This window comes from Plectropomus leopardus, chromosome 22 (genome assembly GCF_026936395.1).
Source record: "Plectropomus leopardus strain MGB_pleo_1.0 chromosome 22, ASM2693639v1, whole genome shotgun sequence".
In the NCBI taxonomy this organism is placed as follows: domain Eukaryota; kingdom Metazoa; phylum Chordata; class Actinopteri; order Perciformes; family Serranidae; genus Plectropomus; species Plectropomus leopardus.
In genome coordinates, this window is record NC_142197.1 from 24,751,701 (window position 1) to 24,772,960 (window position 21,260).

Genomic DNA, 21,260 nt, shown 5'->3' on the forward strand with positions numbered 1-21,260 from the left:
ATGTAGTCTTTGCATAAATAGAATGGCCTGTATGGTGCCAGTTTTAGGCCACTACATACTGCATTGTTGCAATGTGGAAATTTGGCCTTTAGCATGTTATACAGTATGTGCACAGCTCATGTGCTTTTGGTTACATGCTTTTGTGGTATCTTTTTTTTTTAAGAAGACAGTCATTTTATAATTTAAAAAGCTTTTACTTTGATTTTAAGGTTTGTGCATTTTAAGTACATTTACAATGTACTTAAATGTAATGTAATGTAAAATTAGTTTCACTACAATATAATCTTTAGGCAACTAAAGCATTATCTTGTTTTTTATGGTTCTATTTAGGCAACTGGAAGCACTCAAGCTAAGTTCAAATAAATGTTGTTAAAAATAGAATTAAATAACCAAAACCACCATCTTTCCTAATCCTCAATCAAAGTCTTTCAGTAAACTACCCCTAACCTTGCATGGGTCAGGATGCAAACCCAGGTTCTCAGTGTAAAAGTCCACTATTTTGTATATCCACCCTGGGCAGCCCATAAGGGGAAAGTTTTCTAGGGCCTATGGGGGCCAGCAATAATTATGATCATTCTTATTATAAGCAATGATGACCAAATCATAATTTTAACCAAGATACTCAACATTACTTTAAAACAAAAATTACTCCTTAAAACAAAAATCAAAATTGTATTTATTGTGCAGTAGTAAAAAAATGCTCACAAGTCTTGCAAACAACTGCAAGATCAACAACAAAAAAATAGAAATATTGCACGTGGTTGTATGCCTTTGCCATCCAATGAAGTTGCAGTCAGAGTTTACATCCATGTCTGTCCAGACATGTGTGACATGTGGCCATGACAGTTGACAACTCAAATATGTATGTTCTGCAAAGAAGCTCAAATTCTAAGACATGGATGCTTCACCCACATCTTCAACCCGGCAGCACAGAAGATCTGTCTATATATCCTAACCTTCTGGTCCTTAGCAATGATGGTGAATAATGGACAGAAAACGTTATGATGTCACTTTGGAGTTGACCTTTGACCTTTTTGATATTAAATGTTATCATTTTATTCTATTAGACATTTGCGTGAAATTGTGTCATAATTAGGGTATTAATTTTTAATATATGGCCAAATACAAACACTGTTTAAACACTGTGACCTTACACCACCAAAATCTAATCAGATTCATCATCGAGTCTAATTGGATGTTTGTGCCAAGTTTGAGAAAATTCATTTACACTGTTCTTGAGATGTCATGTTTATCAGAATGAGATGGATGCCAGGCCAAAGTGATTTTTGACCACCAAAATCTAATCAGTTCATCCTTGAGTCCAAGTTGATGTTTGTGGCAAATTCGAAAATAAAATAAAATAAAAATCCCTCAATGTGTTTCTAAGATATCACTCTCAAAAAGAATAACATGGATGTGACGTCACAGAGAACTTTGACCTTTGACCACCAAAATCTATTCAGTACGTTGTTGAGTCCAAGTGGATGTTTGTGTCAAAGTTTTAAAAAACATTCCATACAGGTGTTCTTAAGATATGGCTTTCACACAAATAAAAGAGATGTGAGGTGACAGTGACCTTTGACCACCAAAATTTAATCAGTTCATCCTTGAGCTCATATGGAGGTTTGTGCCAAATTTAAGATCTCCCCTCAAGGAGTTCTTACGACATCATGTTAACAAGAATGAAACAGATGTGAGGGACGTTTGGGCCCAGCCATTTGGGCAGGCCTGCTTCTACCATCCACCACAATCACATATCACCAAGATATCTCTGCAGTACAAAAACAAAACAAAACTAAATAAATAAATTATATATATATGTATGTGTGTGTGTGTGTGTGTGTGTGTGTGTGTGTGTGTGTGTGTGTGTGTGTGTGTGTGTGTTATTTTTTTGGGGGGGGAACATTTTCAGGTAATTTGTTTTTTACTTTTTACAGATGTTTTTGCTAGCTTCTGGGTTATTTCTTCTTTCATGCTTGTTACTTTAATCCCATGTTTTTGAGAAAAAAAAGCCAATTTGCCCAGGTTTCAAAGAGTAAATAATTCCATTGCATTTCCATCTTTGCTGAGCAACAGTTTTGTGTGAAAGGAAATAAAAGCCCATTCCATATAGACACCTGTCCCAAATATAAGCCTGTTGAGTTAAATGATTTAAGTGAATAATAGCCCGGGCTATTAACTGAAGATCTGAGGTACATATATTTTTTCACGGACACATCAGAGCTCCTCCTGTCCTCTCAGGTGACCTCACTGTAGGTTTACTGCAGCTAGCACTCTCAGGTCAGGTCAATCATCTCACTTGATACCTCTCTGGCCATATCTATTTATTTATCTATTTTGTTAGCAGGAGGCGCTGCAGCGTCACGAGCGGCACAATCCTCCCATGCCGTCTCCTCTTTTCACAGCAGCTTAAAAAAAATCCCACTTTAACACATTAGACTTCCCATTTCACCCAGATAATTACACAATTATCCTGCTTCACTCAAAAAAATCCATCCAGGGGTAATTGGTGTGTTGGGCGGGAGGGAGTCACCCAGAATCCACTGCGGCGAGGGTCTGGGGGAACGAATCCAGATAAGTCAAGCAGAAAAAGGGAGGGAAAAAGCTGCACTTATTCGATTTTAATCTCGCCACTTTGCAAGCATTTAAATAGCCTTCATCAGACTCCTGGCTTGCAGCCCTGCCACTAACCTGTTATCAATGCCGAAAATGCCCATTTTAAATGTCAGTGTGAGCACAGAATGGAGACGCAGTAACAGGTGCTCGGCCCGAGGTGAACTGCAGTAATGCCCCCATTATTGGTTTCGCATAGAGCTGTTACATGTTGCATTGTTGCTGCTCGGGACACGGCATTCTGCGGGTAAAAGCGGAACTCAATTATTGGCACAGAAACACACGCAAGAGCACACAATGGCCAGCAGAATAGGGTCTACCCGGGCTACATCTGTAGCCTATGAAATAACCTTGATAAAAGTAATTGAATTTTACTGTGATAAGATTAACTTGTGGTAATTGTGAGCGGTAGGAGCCTTGAGTCGGCACAAAAGAAACACACTGGATGACAGTTGGGAATAATCACAGCCTCTCCTTCCCTCCCAAGAACATATGCAGAGAGAAAAAAAAACCACAACTGTGAAGGAATCAAGTCTGAAATCAGGCTCTCAGTGGCCGACGCTTCTTCCCAAACAGCTATGGATGTCCTGATTACCATGCACACTCTCACAGTCCTTTTAAATGTGCTGATATGGGCTTTAAACAAGATTCAACACTTTAAACCCCAGCAGACTTAATTAAGGGTGGGACCTAGCACATGCAGAGACGAGCGAGGAGAGAGGGAGATCTGTGGAGGAAGGAGGAGGTATGGAAATGGTGGTGGTGGGGTGCGCTGATGCAGGCTGAGAAAAGGGGTGTTTATGCTTCATTTTTGCCCACCAGCTAATGTCCACTCCCCTCCATGGCTGAGACACAGTTTCATGAACAAACACACGCAACAAAACAGCAGCGCGCCTTAAACTCCCCATTACTTTGCCAAAACTGCCTAAAATATCAAACAATGCACAGCCGTGGGGGGTGCCGCGTGTGCTGCTTAAGCAGCCCAGTCTCATTTCCATACAGCTTTTACATGTTTCCAAAAGATATGCATAATTACAGGGTTTGTATATAATTGCTCCAACACATTGCCGGGAAAAAGCCAGGTTGTTCTTTTTTTAACACTGGCACTAAGAAAACAGACTCGGCTCCTTCCTCCCTCGGTTCTCTCCGGTCTGAACAATTAAAACAATGCGGCTGTCTTGGAAAGGAGTTCTGCTCTCATTATCGCCTTCTCTTCTTCCCCCGTCAGAACATTTACCGCTTAAAAAGAGGCCCAGGCACCTTGGCATTGAAACACACTGTTTCTTTTTTTTCTTTTTTTCTCCCCTTCCTTCCTTCTTGTGTCGCCGCCTTCTCCGCGCTCACGCTGTAACAGAACGGGTTATGAAAAGGGAAATGTAAATAAGATGGGAGTCTGCGGCTCATTCTGTTCCGCTGCAAAACGGAGCATGCAAGGTGTCTTAAGCGATCAAAGGAACTTTACATAAAGCCAGTTTTACTGGTCTCACTGCGAGCGCAGGGGAAACAGATGCACACATTGTTGGAGCTGATACCAGCAGAAATTTGGGAATGCAAAGGGAAAATATTAGAAAAATTGTCAAAGAGCTCCTTTCAGTTTCTCGCAGTGATGATCAGTCTGCTCCTGCCGAGACTACCTTTCAAGCTCTGACACAACATATGATGCTGGGATGTATGTTTGTGTCTCAAGGAAATGTCTCACTGTCATGTTGCTGAGTGCTTTTTTGCCGGAGCCCACTAATAACCTGGGATAGTGTATCTGTGAGTGTTTCCATCGCCTTAATGGGCAAAAAGCCTTCATCCTTTCAGTCTCTATCATAGCCGAGACATGGCTATTATCCAAATGCTTTGGCTCCACATGAATTGTGTTGAGGGAAGAGACTTGTTCCTCGCCGGATTGATGAAAGCTTCCCCCCATAGCTGCTGGGATGCTCTCTTTTGAAAGTGGCACCTTCAGTGTTGTTTCGCAGGCCACGCGATTCCGCCAGCACCCTCGATCACACTCTATCAGAAAAACAGCAATGTCAGTGGCGTGATTGGCAGCTCCCTAAGTGGTTACTCAGAGCTTCTCACTCAACAACTCAGTCTGTCATCCAATTCAAATGTTAGGCATATCTGCATCGGCAAGAGAGGCGCTTCTGCTGGCGTCATCCGGTTGTACAACAAAAGAATCAGCCGACTCGCACAAAAGCTGTCAAACACTTTCCCTCCTATTGATCAACACAAGAGAACGGCAGACCCCACGCACCGCCGGCCCTCTGTAGAGGTTTGGTGATAGTCTTTTTTTTGCTTTTGCGGCGGAGTTAATTCTCTTCGAAGGCTTAGAGTGGGATTAATTTTTCTTAAATGTCATGGTCAGAGGGTATGTGGCCCAAATTGGTCTCTGCTGACAGTCTGCAGACAGTGATTGCAGTTGGCTGCGATGATGTATCAATGCAGCTGGAAGACTTCTTCATCCCAGAACAATATACACCACTCGGGGGACAGGGATGGGGGGGGGGGCATGAAAAAAATACATCCCTTTACAAGATAAAATTACTTTTTCCTCTAGAAAGTCAGAAAAATGATAGGAATAATACACCATTCATGGTATCGGACAGCAGGGAGGGGAAGGAAGCTGGGCATGTTTTATATGCTTTTCTCATACTCATATACCCCACTGCTGACCAGTGCAGAAAACCCAGGTATCCTAATGTTTAAAAAATAACACCATTATTGGTACCTATTGAATCTGGTTGCAAGCAATGCAACTTGTAACAGATAAGGACCTGATGGAATCTGTCTTTGCTCTATCTGAGCCAAAATGGTCTCTGTATGAGTCAAATGGAGGAGCCACATTGACAATTCAAATGGAACAGCGCTTTGCAGGCAATTCACCCTGTAATCTACATGCTTCCCTCGCCAGCTGGCCCCAGCTAGATTGCGTTTTATATACAAAAGGCATTTTTTCCAACCCAGTGATGGCAATGTCGGCAGCCAGAATCGGCCCAGTTTATTTGGAGTTTCATTCCGAGTCGGGCCAACGGATGCGGCCCGTCTTATTTCTTCCAGTGTGCTGAGTTTGGGCTCACACTGGGCCAGGTTATTTTTCATAACGAGCCAATGATGGCAATGCATGTAGCCATAATCAGGCTTGTTTGTTTGGCATCATTCATCCCAAGTCTTAGAAGAGTCGGGCAACTGGACCTGGCTTGACTTATTTCTTCCAGTGTGCTGAGTTTGGGCCGATGCTGGGCCAGGTCATTTTTGATAAAATGCTATTAATGGCGTTGTCAGCAGCTGGAATTAAGACAGTTTATTTGGTGTCATTCAGTCCCAGTCTCCACCAAGATGGGGAACTAGACGTGGTTTTTAGACTAGACCCAGCTTTTTTACCAGCATGCCATTTTGGCCACAGCTAGGCCTGGTCATTTTTCATAACAGCCCAGTGATGGCAGTGTCTGTAGCCAGAGCTGGGCCAGTTTATTTGGCCCAATTATGGGCAACATTCATCCAGAGTCACAGTTAAGTTGGGCGATCTGATACAGCCCAGCATGTTTCTTCCAGTGTGCTAAGTTTGAGTCAATGGTAGTCTGTATATGGCCCAATTCTGGCGTGTCATTCATGTAAGTCTAAACTGAGTTGGGCAACTGGACACAGCTTGTCTTATTCCTACCAGCATGCCGGGTTTGGGCCAAAGCTGGGCCAGGTCATTTTTGATAACAGGCCAGTAATGGCAGTGTCTGCAGCTGGAATAGGGCAATCCTGGGGCATCATGCATCCAAAGCCTCAGTCAAGTCGGACAACTGGACGTGGCCCTACTTATTTCTTCCGGCATGCTGAGTGCAGGCTGAAGCTGGGCCTGGCCATTTTTGACAATGGCCCAGTGATGCCAACATCGGCAGCCAGAGTATTTGTCCCAGTTCTGGGGCATCATTTATCCTCACATGACATCCTTATGTCTCACGTGGCCCGACTATTTTCTTCTGGCATGCCAAGGTCAGGCCAATGCTCATCAGGTCATTTTGGCTACCTGGGGAGGGCCATCATATTTACTCGCAGTCTAATAAGGCCATCCCTAAGAACATAATTATTATCCATTAATAATAATTACATTGATTTCCAAAGAGGTTTCTTAATGCCAAGGAAACTTTTTAATCCCTAACAGAGAGATTTACAGCAGAGCCCTGCCCTTATATTTAAAAATATCACTTTATGCCCCAGATCCTTATTAGCATGACCAATTACACTGGAAACAGTGTTTTTTTTCCCGTGCAACATTAATAGATTTTACACCGGTTACTTTGCACTGCTAAGCTTTTTTTAATTGGAACAGATAACAAATCCCATATATCTCCACCTGGCTGTGTATGTCAATATGCCTCCCTCAAGTTATAAATCAGTTAGACCCGCAACACGCTACATTAAACATATACAATAAATGTACAAGCAGTGCACCCTTAACACATATAATTTGTTTTTCTGTGGTTGCCGTAGGGATAACACCAACCTCTGACCTCTACAGCCTTGAGGAGGTCCCCCGATAGCCTCTCCTTCATGAATCTTTTAGGCCAAGAGAGTCTGCAGTTCAAAGTTCTTGTGAACCCGAGAAATAATAAGCTCCCTGATTAGTGTGGCTAAAAATACCCATGGCCGAAAAGGCTCCAGGTTGGCCCTGCTCGCTCCTGGACCATTTACATGCTGGGAGGCTGCTGATGAGCACCTTCTTTAGCTGGAGGGGATGAACACATTGCACCTGACAGATAATGTGCTGACGGCTGATCAGCAAGTATCCAAACATCCCCAGACCTCACTGGCTGGTTGCAAAGGTCAGTCTACTTCTCTCTGGGGCCAAAGAAACCTTGCTGACCAACACCAACATCCAGAGTCCAGTCCAAGTCCAGGTCCAGCAGCTAGGATGGCCTAGAGATGTCACTGTCGTTTACTGGCATTTCCTTCATTGCAAATCTTGTTTCCAAGATTGATCCAATCAGCAGCTGGTTAAAAATTTGGATTTGATGGAATTTCAGAATCTCATATCCCAGAAGGGTCATGGATGTTCATTTGAAAGTAAATGCCATCTTTTTATGTTTAAAAAATGTCTCTTTATCAGGTTAGTTTACTTTTCTTTCAATTTTAAAGGAGAGTTTGTGAAGCCCTGACCAAAAACCAAAATCTTCCCCTCAATTTGGATTCCAAGTCATGAGCAGTGAGAAAGTTTGGGGTTCTGGGGCCTCATTGTATGATATGCATAACAAAATCAGGAAGCATCAGTTGGACATAAACTCAACCCCGAAAACAGAGCCCACCCAAAAGAGACACGTCGCCAGTCTTACACATAAATATCAGTTTAGTATTCATAGTTACAACTAGGCAAACAAACCTCAAAGCCATACAACCCCTTTGGTTGTTTGTCCCTATCCTCCAATACAACCCGTAGCACAGTTGCCTTAATAAGCACCACCACTGGGGGCAGGAGATTAGAGATGGCAAATTCAAAACTTTGAAACATTTCAATACTTTTAAACCATTCCTTTGAAACCTTTCAAAACCTGTTCGCTCTACATTGGCATCTTCTGGTAGAAGCTTGGACTGCACCCATTTATCATTGCTTTTGGTGTAAGCTCCCTTTTCCCCAGCCCGAAAGCCTACTTCAATAGGTGTCATGCAAATCAAATCGAACTGCTATTGATTTAGTTCTTGTAGGACATGGTGACTATTTCATGTCATTATTAGCTACATGATCTAATGACATTGGTCTTATGCTATGCTACAGTTAGTTTGTAGAACATTTTAATAGTTTCATTCATTAACATTCATTCATTGACTTAATCTGTCCGGGTTTGGTACCGATCACGTGCTGTTTTGAAACCCATCTCGTGCTACATGCCAAAGCCAGAACTGACGAAACGTTTCAAAACAGTTTGATCTTCAGTGTCGAAATTGCCATCTCTACAGGAGATCAACACATTCTCATAACTAAACGACAGAAAAGGTTGTATATGAGCATCAGCAGTTGCTGTTTTAAAAACATGGTGAACATAAAATGGTTGCAGTTGCACCCGAACTACTTTAGACATTAGATTAAGGCAACCCACATGGCTTTGACCAATGAACTGATGGGAGTGAACAAGGAGCCAGGTAGTCCACATAAGGAGGCAGGTTGGGGTGTGAAATTGATCAAACGCAGGACTTTCCCCAGGGCACCCTTGTTTAGAACTGAGAAAAAAAATCAAGTGAACACTGAGTTATTTAAAGGTATGTCATCACCATATTTCTTTACCTAAACCTACCCTATGTAACTTTCTTTACCTAAGACTAAAGACGACCAACCACATTTCTTTTCCTAAACCTAACCAAAGTAACTTTACGTTAAGTACGTAACTTTATGTTAAGGTATAAGGTAGATTTAATTCAAATTTGTCCTTGTAATCAGTTCATTGTAACAAAATTTGTAACTTTACATTAAGTGCATAACTTTACATTGGGCACTAAATGTCATTTTTGTGCACTACTTTGTTAAATATCCTATAAACCTTTTTATTAACTTTTTTAAGACATACAAGCTTTCTGTGTGATGCATGTACACCACATGTACAGTACAAAATTACATCATTTGATGTTCTGTTGATAGGGGGAAAACTGTGTACTTGTTTTATTGATGTGACAATTTGGTAAATTCAGGTAAAAAAAATAAAAAAATAAAAACAGGTGTTTTTGTTCACCTGGTGAAGTGCAACCTTCACTCTCCTTTTAGCTCTGTTTCTGGTCCCCACCAACTCTTAAGAGAAACATCTAGTCCAGACTACTATGTGTTCACCAGCTAGTCTCCAGCTGTGTCTGTCTGCTGGTAGTTCATCAGACCCTATTCTCTGAAAACAGCTGAATGTATGTGGCCAAGACTTGCTGCAAGGATTTGAATGGGTTTTTGTCACATTCAACCTGCAGGTCAATATAACTTTATCACAGATAGCAGCATCTTATATATTTGTACATGTTTGGCATGTCTGTTGAGGTGCTGCTGAGCATGAAATTAGTAATTTTGTTCTCCATTAACGCAGAATAATTACTCTGTATTACTTATACATGAACTTGATGTTTAGATGCATAATGTGCAGGCTGCATGTCATTTGTGCTCAAATATTATAAATTTGCTGTATAATGACTGTATTATTCAGGGTGAAATAATATACTTTGTCTTAGTCAGTGCTTTGTGTAATACACGTAATTTATGGCATATTTCCCTGCATTGCAGCAATAATGAATTTTGGTTTGAGGGTTTGGTTTTGTTCCAGTGAAACATGTTGTCAACTTATAAATGGTTCTGACATTGTTCCAGTGTGTAGCCCCAGGCACGTGCTGCTGTAAATGATTTAGCAGTGCTGGACTTGAATAACATCCTACCCCTGTTCCCTATACTGTACGTACTCATATCAACTGAGTATGAGAGGTGTGATCACACAGATAAAAATCCAAAAAATAAACTTTGAAATAACAGCAATTGTTAGATTTTTTGTGGTTTTTGATGTACGGCATTGCAATTGAAATTCTTAAAGTAGATAAAACGAAAAATTGTGCATGTTGTTGCAAAAGCTCCAGTGACAGCTAAGAACAAAGAGATGATAAATCATTGGAATCTGAATCTACTTCTTGGTGAACAAAAAAAATCTTTAAAAACAGCTCCCAAATAGAGTTTATTTTTTTTAAAAAGCCTCAGTAATTGAAACCACTGCAGACCTGAAAAATACCAGAGTTGTAAGAATGGAGCGGAGAGAAGTAAAAACAAGCTAGCCTTCATTGGTTTTTTTTGCACCACTTGACAACAGTCAGACAACAGCATTACAACAACATTAGTATTCGTTGGTTGGTTCTATTATGCCTTGGCGCCTGCCATAGATGTGACTGGAGGCAGAATGTTTTGAGTTATTCCGTCCATTGGCCCCGTCCTTGTGATTGTGATATCTAAAGAACGCTTTGAGGGAATTTCTTTAAATTTGGCACAAATTTTTCAATCAGACTCAGTGATGAACTCATTAGATATTACAGGTCAAGGTCACGGTGTCCGTCTCATTTTCATGAATGCAATATCTAAAAAAACAGCTTGTGGGAATTCCTTCAAATTTGGCACAAACATCCTCTTGGACATCCACTGGATGATGCACTGATTGCACTTTGGTGGTAAAAGGTCAAGGTCAGGGTGACCTTGTATCCGTCTCATTCTTGTGAACACAATATCTCAAGAACACCTTGCAGAATTTCTTCAAATTTGGCACAAATGTTAAATTAGACTCAATTATGAACTGAATAGATTTTGGTGGACAAAGGTCAAGGTCACTGTTAGTATGTATTTTTATGATTATGCATCCTCCATAGTTAGTTTGAGAATCTATGCCTACCTAAAGGAAGACCTACCTATATATGGTGAAGTCTTATTGCCTATAAGTTATGCTCGACCATGGATACCTGAGCTGGACCAGTGCCAGTAAATTTAGCTACACAAATACATACCTCATTCCTCAAAAGAAGTCTAGTACCTGACATGTTAGTAATTGATAACTACCATCGATGTCACAGCATTGTATATATACCACTGCCTTTCTATGTGATCGGCGTCAGCCAGCTTTCTATGTTCTGTCTCAGTTAGTCTGCGTTTAGTCTTGTCTCTGTCTGGGCTGACCCCAGCGCTCGTCTTTTTTGTACTTGTCCTCATTTGTAGTCTTTGTTTTAGTTTGTCTTTGTACTCATCTTCATTTATGTTGTACTTGTTTATTGTACTTTTGTTTGTTGTAATTTTAATTGTATACTCATACTTTTACTTATATTAAATGTGTGCTTATTAAAGCTTCAACAGGCGTCTCCATCCTTCAGAAGTCATGACAGAAAACTCATACTATCAGTCACAATGACCTTGTGTCCATCCTGTTCATGTGAACGTATTATCTCAACAACACCTAGAGGGAATTTCTTCAAATTTCGCACAAATGTCCACTTGGACTCAATGATGTACTTGTAGATTTTGGTGGAAAAGGTTCAAGGTCACAGCGACCATGTGTCCATCTCATTCTCTTTGACGCAAAATCTAAAGAACACCTTAGGGGAATCTCTTCAAACTTGGCACAAACATGCACTTTGACTCATGAATGAACTGATTACGTTTTGTTGATCAAAGCTTTTTTTGGTCGTAAGTCAAGAATTAATAGGCTAATTCTGCCAAAATTTCACATGTCTAAAAGGATAAAATTCTGAACTCATGACATTTTATATCCACAAGGTCAAAGGTCAACTTCAAGTTGCCATCATATTGTTCTGCAAAAACACATTTCTGGCCTTTACTCAATGTATTTCAGGAACAGAAGGGGATAGTTTCAGTCAGATACTGAATTGGTGATGCTTATCTTGAAACTAAGCTGATTGTATAGATCTTCTGTGTGGCTGGGATAAAAGATGTGTGTGAAGAATCCATGTTTTATGCATGAATATGTAGCCTCTTTGCAGCAACATCCATATTTGAAGCATTGTCTACTGTCATGACTACATATGAGTGTGGACGGACATGGATATAAGTGCAATTTGACTTGTTTGTAGGGACATAAAACCAAAAGAGAGTAATTTTAGTTTTAACCGAGATAGCGGTGTTTCATGGCACAATGCCAGATAAATCTGTTAACTGAAACACGGTGGAATGGGCGGATTCCAGTGTTAAAGACCAGGCAAGGTCTGACTAGAAAAGATGAGGAAAGATGCACCACAAGACAGACTGCGCCGAATTTGACATACTTACTGCGCAAACAATCTATAAATGATTATTATTCATCTTGTTTGCTGAATGATTTTGTTTAACACCCAGCAGCAAATGCCTTGGCACAAGCTTTGTCTCTTCCTAGAGACAGGAGGCCTGCTCTTTGCTTTGACCCCGCGTTTGTCAGCCCCTCTCTCCCCTCTTCACCCCGCCCCGCCCGCCCGCCCCGATCCTGTGGACAGATTAATGGGAGGAAAATTTGGACCGTCTCACCAAAGGGACAACAGTCATCTATTCTGCTGTTAGTATTCTGTCACAGGCGGAGATATTCAGCAGGAGCTGTTTGTGCTCTCCTGCATCTTTCCAAGCACACACGCACGCACACACGCACGCATACACACACGTACGCACACATGCACACACACACACGCACACACCGCTTTCTCCTTCCTCCTATTTTATATTTAACTTCAACCTGTCAATTAAAGAGTGAGAGGGCAACTAAGAAAAAAGAAAGAGGGAGAGAAGGAGACAGCAAGAAGCACAGAACTAATTAGGCAACTGTGTAATTTTAATTAGCTGTTTTGATAATTAAACTAATTAGTTCCCCTGTGTTTCCACAACGTGCAGCCGACTGGAGGTTTTTTTATTTATTTATATCAAGGCTTCAGAGATCCACTCCGTTGGTTAATTAGTCACTTTTGCATCAGAAAGCTTTATTGATAGCCTTAATTTGCAGTTGAAATGAGAAATCTGCTGTCAATAATTCGGATAATTGCCCGCTGTTTGATTGCCGAGAACAAAAGTAAGCGGCCCCGGCTCGACACATCCGCAAATCCCTGGGGTCGTTTCCTGAATGCTTAGGCTTCGTGATCTACATATCAGCAAATAAGCTCCCTCCTGCCCGCTTCTCCTTCTTGACCTCGCTAACTAGAGGAGAATCCGGATAAATAAGGCAAAGATTGACCCACCACACCCCACTCCCATCCCCGTTCCCAAAACACCTCCTTAAAACACCACCCACAGCCCCGGCCTGTGATTCTTCCTCCTCTGCTCACTAACTTTAAGTGTCCTGCATGTGCGGTAATTGGAAAAGAAGGCAGGGGAGAAAAAAAAAAAAAGGAGAAGGAAAGTTACTGCTTGCTTTGTAGCTAATTAGTGTCCTTGGAATTAAATGAGCAGCTCGTTGTGCACCTCCAGCTCCTGCGGCCCATGTTTGTGAATTGAATAATTGATTCTCCTCCACTAATCAGAGAGCGACATAATGAGCCAGTTTAATTAAATGGGGATCTAACCTGGCGAACACTGGGAAAATATTTGCTCGTTTACGGTTAATCAGGAATAACACAGTGAGTGGGGGAGGGATGTGTAGGATGGGAACAAATATTGGTTTGTGTGTGTGTGTGTGTGTGTGTGTGTGTGTGTGTGTGTGTGTGTGTGTGCTGGGTAAACTTCGTGGCACCTGAACCGAGAGGAGAATTGTGCTGTCGGAGGGGTTGGTCAGTGTTGGTGGTAACCCTGCTGTCATTGACAGTGATTGTGTTTACATGGATTCAAATATTCGAACATATGAGCTGATTCTAAATCAGACTCTTTCAGTTGGATTGTTGGTAAAGATGCTCTGCTCATATTGTTGTTTCCATGCTGCAGAACAGAGTCTGATGAATGTTACAGCATCAGTTTCCCTTCTGGATTCTACCACAGAGAGGGTGGAATTAAAGAAATAGTTCAGCTCTGCACTATAAACTAGATGTATGGACAGCAGTTCCTAGCTTTGTAGCCTATAGCTGCAGAGAAAGAATGGTATATAATCGTCCTCCAGTGCACACGGTTGTAATAAGTAGGAGGCCAGATGGGAAAATAGGTTGCAAAAGAAGCTGTGTGATTATTGTGTTGTTGTGGGCCATTTGTTTAAGCCTGTTTTCATTCAAAACTTGTAAAATACAGCTGCTTTGACAATGCTTTTGATGTAAGATCGCAACGCCAAAGGTCATTTTTTGCATGCGCATGAACCACAGCTGAAAGGAATCAGGTGAGAATGCAGCTGAACAGAACCGATCATGGTGTTTTTATACTCCAGCAGACAGACAGTGGGCACCATGACCATGGCTGTCGCCAAGCCACTGATAAGGTAACGTTAGATACGTTAGGTAATATTAGCCCTGTGATGCCTACAGTTAGCCCTTCACTCTCTGTGTGTTTGGCAGACTCTCACCATAGTTCCACAGTGCAGAGCACCACTTTGTCAGTGCTTTATGTAATTGCACTACGCCAAAAGGCATCTTTTGTGTGTACATGATACACCACTGGGTGGCATCAGCAGCAGAACAGAACCTATTGCGGTGTTGTTATATGCTGGCAGACAGCTTGACTACACCTGCTGTGGCTGCATGATACACCGTTGGTCAGCATCACTGGACAATGCAGCCGGACAGAACCTGTCACGTCCAATTGAAACACAGCAGGGGGTTGAAATGCAACCGACAACTTAATAAAAGTAGTGCAAGAGTGCCAATAGGACGGGCAGGAGGGATATGGTGGATTTTACAAATCCCGGACTTTCATGCTGGAGTCTGGTGTTTGCTTTTTGCTATGTTTTTTTTTTTACACCTTATGCGCCTCCTTCCCCTAATCCTAACCATCTGTGCCAGCATGTGCGTTTGTTGACATCCTGGTGTGGTTGCCATGTGCTTGTGTTATAAACACGTGCAGCATCCCACCTTTTGTTGACATCATGGTGGTGGCATCCCAGAACATAAGGAGCAGGCCCAGAATACCTCAAGCATATTATGTAGACGCAGAAGTCCACTGCAAAGCGGCAACATGCATGACCAGGGATGAGAACGTGTTGTTTGTTTAAATGCTAAAAAGAACTTGTTTTAACATTTTCCAGACATACTAAAGGAGGAGAAGATATTAAGTCCAAGTTCAGGTAATTTTGGAGAGAAGCTTTTTGTAGTCAAATTGTTTGGCATGTGTTTTGCTGCCTTGCAATGAGTTTGTAAGCAGTACATTATTTGAATACTGTTGGGAAAATTTTGTTAACTACATATCCCACATGTCCGTGTATATACAAAATCATGAAACATTATTGAGATAAAAGCAGTTCCCAAAAATGTGGCTGTTGTGGCAACCTTCATTGTATAGATCTGGGAAAACAAAACATTACTGAGGCAAGCTACACAATCCTCCTATATCTTTCTAAATAAATCTACTTTTAAATGAATTATTTCAAATGTATTTTTTTTTTTGATACAATGTCACACAAGCTTCAAAAGATATAATAGACTGAATGGCACCACACCACGACAAACTGTGTATATGTTTAAGTCATAGCTGTTGACACTGAACTTGGTCACCTCACTGTCAGATCCTTGCCGGAGCATCTTAAAATGGACGAGTATCACTGCATCCGCCTGTCTGTCAGATATGTTCACCAGCCTCTGGCAACAAGATGACTCGAGCGCACTGACCTTTCCTTATCACCATGCTGGAGAGCTAAGGACCGTGAGCTGGGGTCCCTGTTGGTGCACCCACAGGGTAGTGAAGGCCTGATAACAAAGCTGGCCCACAGCTGTGACCCTGAAGTCCGTCACAGCTCTGGGTGGACTGAACTGAGGTGACGACGAGGTCAGACACGCTGGACTGCAGGAAGTTTGGATGTAAAAATGTATTTGTCATGAAGCTGTGATCATGTCTGGCAAGTGATCACAGCTCCTGAGTACACTGAAAATAAGATGTTACTAAGAACTGTAATTTTCTTCATTTTCTCACAGTACATGTATGAACTAGACCCGACCGACACTGAAGTTTTATGGGCCAATGCTGATACCGATATTGGGGAGTGAAAAATTCAAATGTTGATATATCAGATGATGTAAAGTATAAATGAAATTATGCAATGCAGATATGGTAATCAACTTGTGACAAAGATTATGCAATGGATGCAGGATACTTTCAACTATGACAATAAACTTTTATTGTTGAAATTAGTTCACTAAAACAGTAAACTTCATTGGGAATTTGTTCATTCTAAATTACTCTAAGCATCTTATTCTGCATTAAATTGTGTCTCATATTGAGCATATAGAACAACATGTAAACTAATACTGATATATCCGTGAAGGGCAAATATCGGCCGATAATATCTGCTGACTGATATATCGGTCAGACTCTAGTATGAACCTTGTTGAAGCTGTCACTTTAAATATGCAAGATTTATTGTTGTATTATCTGAGGGTTCAGTCCCATGTTGCATACATACACAGCCTTCCCATAACTGTACATACAGGTTAGCTGGATTGATGATGGAAGATATGACTATGTTGTCTGTACTTCAGTGTTGCATTGTACTGTCGAGTACCTTGGTGACACTGTGTTACCTGGCCTGGTAAATCCTATCTTGTTTTGCAAAGAGCATGTAATTCCCTCCTGTGCAGCAAATTCCTATTTTGCATGTTTTCTAAAGACAGAACAAAGGAAACGCCTTTGTGTTCGCAATGCAATTCTTAGGGCACAGTGTTGCCATAGTTTTGATGTTTATCTTAATTCATCAATGAGCAGGGGGAGCTTTGAGGGGCTGACAGAGAATCATTGAAAAAACTGTCTTTGTTGGGGGAAAAAAAAAACAAAAATGAAGCATTGAAATTCTGCACCAGAGGAGAGGGAGAGAGGAGAGGGAGCTTTGAACCAGTTGCCTGTCAGTCTTTTTCTGTGTTTTTGTGCGAGGAGATGAGTGAGAGTTCCCTGTTCCTCCTCCATGCTACCTCTCCCCAGAGTCTGGGCAAACCCAATGCACAGGTTGGAGAAAAGTTGAGTTTGTGGACTTTGAAAGAGGAAAGAGAGAAAAAAAAAATCTGCCTCGCTTTTGAACTTTCACAACAGCAACATACACAACAGCCGTACCTGAGCAGAGTGTGCATGGGAATAAAAATATAAAGTCAAATAACCTGGGAGCGTAGCACACGGTCAGGGAGGACAGCTGTGTTTTTCTACTTATCATTTTGAAATTTACAGCTGGGCTTATTTTCTTCACTTTCACTATTTCAGCTGTAAAGTTGTGCAGCTGCGTTTCTGCTGCCAGTGGGTCTCCATCGTACCCCACTAACCACATGATGTCCAGTCTGAACTGAAGGCTGGGACACATTCGCACAGCATCAGGTGTTTACACACACATCACATGTTGTATTTGGTGTGTGTGTGTGTGTGTGTGTGTGTGTGTGTTATTGGGATGCAGACAGTAGTTGCAGGAAATAAAGTACAAACCATGTCTTCTAGAAATCAGGTACTGCTCTGAGTGTATGTTTACAAAAAACAAATTTTTTTAGGTTTAACACAACATATCTTGTCTTTGAACTGTATTTATTGACATATAAGTCTAAATACATTTGTAAATCAATGCATTCTCTTTTATTAATTTACGTTTTACACAGTGTTGCAATGTATTTGGAATTGGGACTGCATTTTATTTTAATGATCACCAAAAAAACGAATTAAAAATAGCAAATAGTGTCAGCATGGGAGCAACTTTTACTTCATTAAACCTCTGGGAGCTGTTTTTATTTATTCATTTTGTATTTAAATTGTCACTTGACTTTATAGAATGTTGAATGTGTGAATATTTCAGTTCTGATAAAACATTTGCTAAGGCATTTTAACAAAGTTTTGTGTTCGAGTTTGTCATATTCCAAATTCTAAATATTGACAGAAAGATTTCTATTTTTATTTTAAATGCATATCGGTTCCAACTATCAGTTATTGGTCTCATTGACTACTTGTAATCGGTATCGACCCTGAAAAACCAATATCGACCGACCCCTATTATTGAAATTATTCATCCGTACATTGCTTGTCGCACCTACCACAGTGTCCATTGCACTTTTTATTTTAGTTTGTGCAAGTTTTGTCCTCTTTTATGGATGATTTGGCTTCAGCTAGAAAGGTGGTTGTATATTTAAAATTGATTATTAGTTGTATGAAGAGGCTGCAAATCGTATGTTGAAAAGATCCCCTTTACACATATAGTGCAGTTCACATTCAAGTATGACGTGATGTCATTCCACGAGAGTAGAAACATTAGCACTTTTGGTTTTCTAGGTAGTTTGTCTTGAACAGTGATCTGCAGCCTGGCAGGCATCTACTATGGCCAGCGGTGCTCTCCATGGTGCTGAAACAACAGCGAAGCAAAAACCAACCCTCTGGCTGATATTTGTAATGCAAACAGTAGGCAAAGAGTTATATGGTGGTGCTGTATAATGCAGTGTAATTATGATGTAATAAAAAACACAAATCAATCTCTCTTTATCTTGCCCATTCACTCGCTCACTGAGTAGGCTCATTTTGTTCGCACATAAGAATGTAGACGTCATAGAATGGTGGTTCTTGTGTGCATGAGACAGAATTGTGCCAGCGCCACTGCAAAAGTTCCATTATGTTTTACAGTGGACATTTGTAGTTCATTTAGTATTTTTATGCACTTTGTATCGTGCACTAAGAGCTTTGTTCTGCACCGCTTTCTCACTCTCAAAATAGCCTGATTAAGACTAAAAGTTTATCTTGTAGGAGATAACATTCCACACAAAGGAAATTATGTCTCCATGTGGGAGATGAACTTAATAATAAATGTAGATACACTGGCCAACATTGGCCCCATTGTTGTTTGTTGGTCTTGAACACTTGTCTACAGCTTAGCAGGTGTCTACTATGGACAGTGGGGCTATCCACAGTGCTGAATGAACATCTAAGCAAAACCCATCAAGTTGGATTGTATTTGTAATGGGAGCAGTATTCTAACCAGAGTTTTATGTGTTTTTGTATTGGTATTACTACTGCAAAAAACATGAATAAATCTCTCTTTCTCTTGCCTACTCACTTGCTCACGGAGTAAACTGCCTATGTGAGTGTGTGGGCTGGTGATTCTTGTGCCAATGTCCTGCAAAGCGAAACTGATGTTTTATAGTCAACATTTGTATATAGTCCTTTATGCTTACATTTGGCTGGACTTTCAATAACCTTTATATTTTCCGCCAAATGCTTAATTCTGCACAACTTTCTGGTTTTCAAAACAGCCTAATAAAGCCTAAAAGTTAATCTTGTACTTACGAGACAATATCCCGTACATAGGAGATAAAAATCTTGTATGTAGAGAATAATATCTTGTGCGTGGGAGATAACATCACATAAATAGGAGCTAATATCCCGTACATAGGAGATATCATCCTGTACACAGGAGATAAAAATCTTGTATAAAGAAGATGATCTCTTGTGTGTGAGATAACATCTTATACATATGAGATAAAATCTCATGAATAGGAGCTAATATCCCATACATAGGAGATAACATCCCATACATATGCTATATCCCATACATAGGTGATAAAAATCTTGTATAAAGAAGATGATATCTTGTGTGTGAGAGATAACAACTCGTACATATGATATAAAATCCCATAAATAGGAGCTAATATCCCATACATAGGAGATAACATCCCATACATAGGCTATATCCCATACATGGGAGATAAAAATCTTGTATGTAGAAGATAACATCTTGTATGTGAGAGATAATATTTCATGCCCAACACATACATAGGAAATAAAATCCTGTACTTAGGAGATAATATCCCATACCCAGAAGATATTACTAAACTTAGGTTTTGGAAAACACTGTTCACATTTTTTACCTGCCTCTCAGGGCTTCCGTACATTGCTCATAATAGAAATAGAAGACATGAATTTTATACTCTTGTTCTTTTTTTATTGAGACCATATTCCACCCATGCAAAGAGCTCTTCACAAAATGGAATAGGTTCCTAAGGCCTTTGAATACATTAAAATTATATGGAAATGCCTTGTGCCTGAAGTCATTTAGTTCAAATATATTATGTCATATATTCTACAACATGCTGTAGACATATTATCAGGAGTACATCAATACCGCTGCCCTGTTTAAGTAATAGGGGTATCCAGAGTTGTCGCACACCCTCTCTTCAGCGTACAGCATATTCTTTATAACAATGGTATAAAAAAATCTTACAGGCACAATATTTCAATATACTACATGACTATGTGTGAAAAATGTTTATTTGTTGCATTTGTACAGAGTAAAAGTCCTGCACCCCGTTGTGTTTCCATGTTGGAAAATAAAGAATCCAGTGGCCAGTGTGTGAGTGATTGTGACTGTTAGAGCTCTAATGACCCACTAGACAAGTCTTATTGTTATCGTCACCATCTAAGCACTACAGCTGTCCACACTGTGGATGTTCACCAGCAGCCCTGACTGCCTCCATTTGTCTCAACTTCTGCAGGGCCACATCTTCCCTAAATCACTCCCCTCTGACACATCCATAACGCCGGAGCAGTTTGAAAGAAAAAAGAGGAATCCGAAATGGTCCACCTGATTGGTTCCACACCGCAGTCACTTCACTACATCCAGTGGAAGAGAAAACGAGGGCGAGAGTGAGAAAGTCGCGGCCCGGTGAATAACAGGCAGCAGCACATAACGAGCCTCATCCTCCAGCTTCATTAGAGAGGAGGAGTCCCTAACCCCGAGGGGAGAGGGGCTATTCCCACAGCGCCCATTGCACTTTTTAACAAGCCCCTGTTCCAGACACAGCCCACCAGAGATTTGTCGAGTCCACCTGATTTGTCGAGTCCGGCCCACTAGCACGTTTTAGTTTAAACAGGAATCCGCCCCAGATTATGGCGGTCCTGTGGGAGCTCCCGGAGCCTCCTCTGACACTGCCTGCTTGTGTTTGCAAACAAGCGGAGTCTCTGCAGTAAACAAGGTGTAAGAAGCTGAAGAACCACTGCCTCATCCAGTCCACATATAACCTGAGCTCCATTCAGCAAGAGCTCGTTTAAACTGCAGAGACAACAACACATGTCTGAGCTTGAAGTTGGACTACATTTTTCTATGTAGCACAAAATGTCA

The 21,260-nt window shown here is 41.0% G+C and overlaps 1 long non-coding RNA gene across 1 annotated transcript in view; it reads right to left on the reverse strand.

Annotated features, from left to right (window-relative positions):
- Positions 1-8,682: 8,682 nt before the first annotated feature.
- Positions 8,683-21,260, reverse strand: part of LOC148185930 (uncharacterized) — a 66,131-nt gene continuing 53,553 nt past the window's right edge. Inside the window, exon 4 of the long non-coding RNA XR_015775547.1 lies at positions 8,683-8,808. This is a non-coding gene — a long non-coding RNA (uncharacterized LOC148185930). The remainder of the gene's footprint in view (positions 8,809-21,260) is intronic.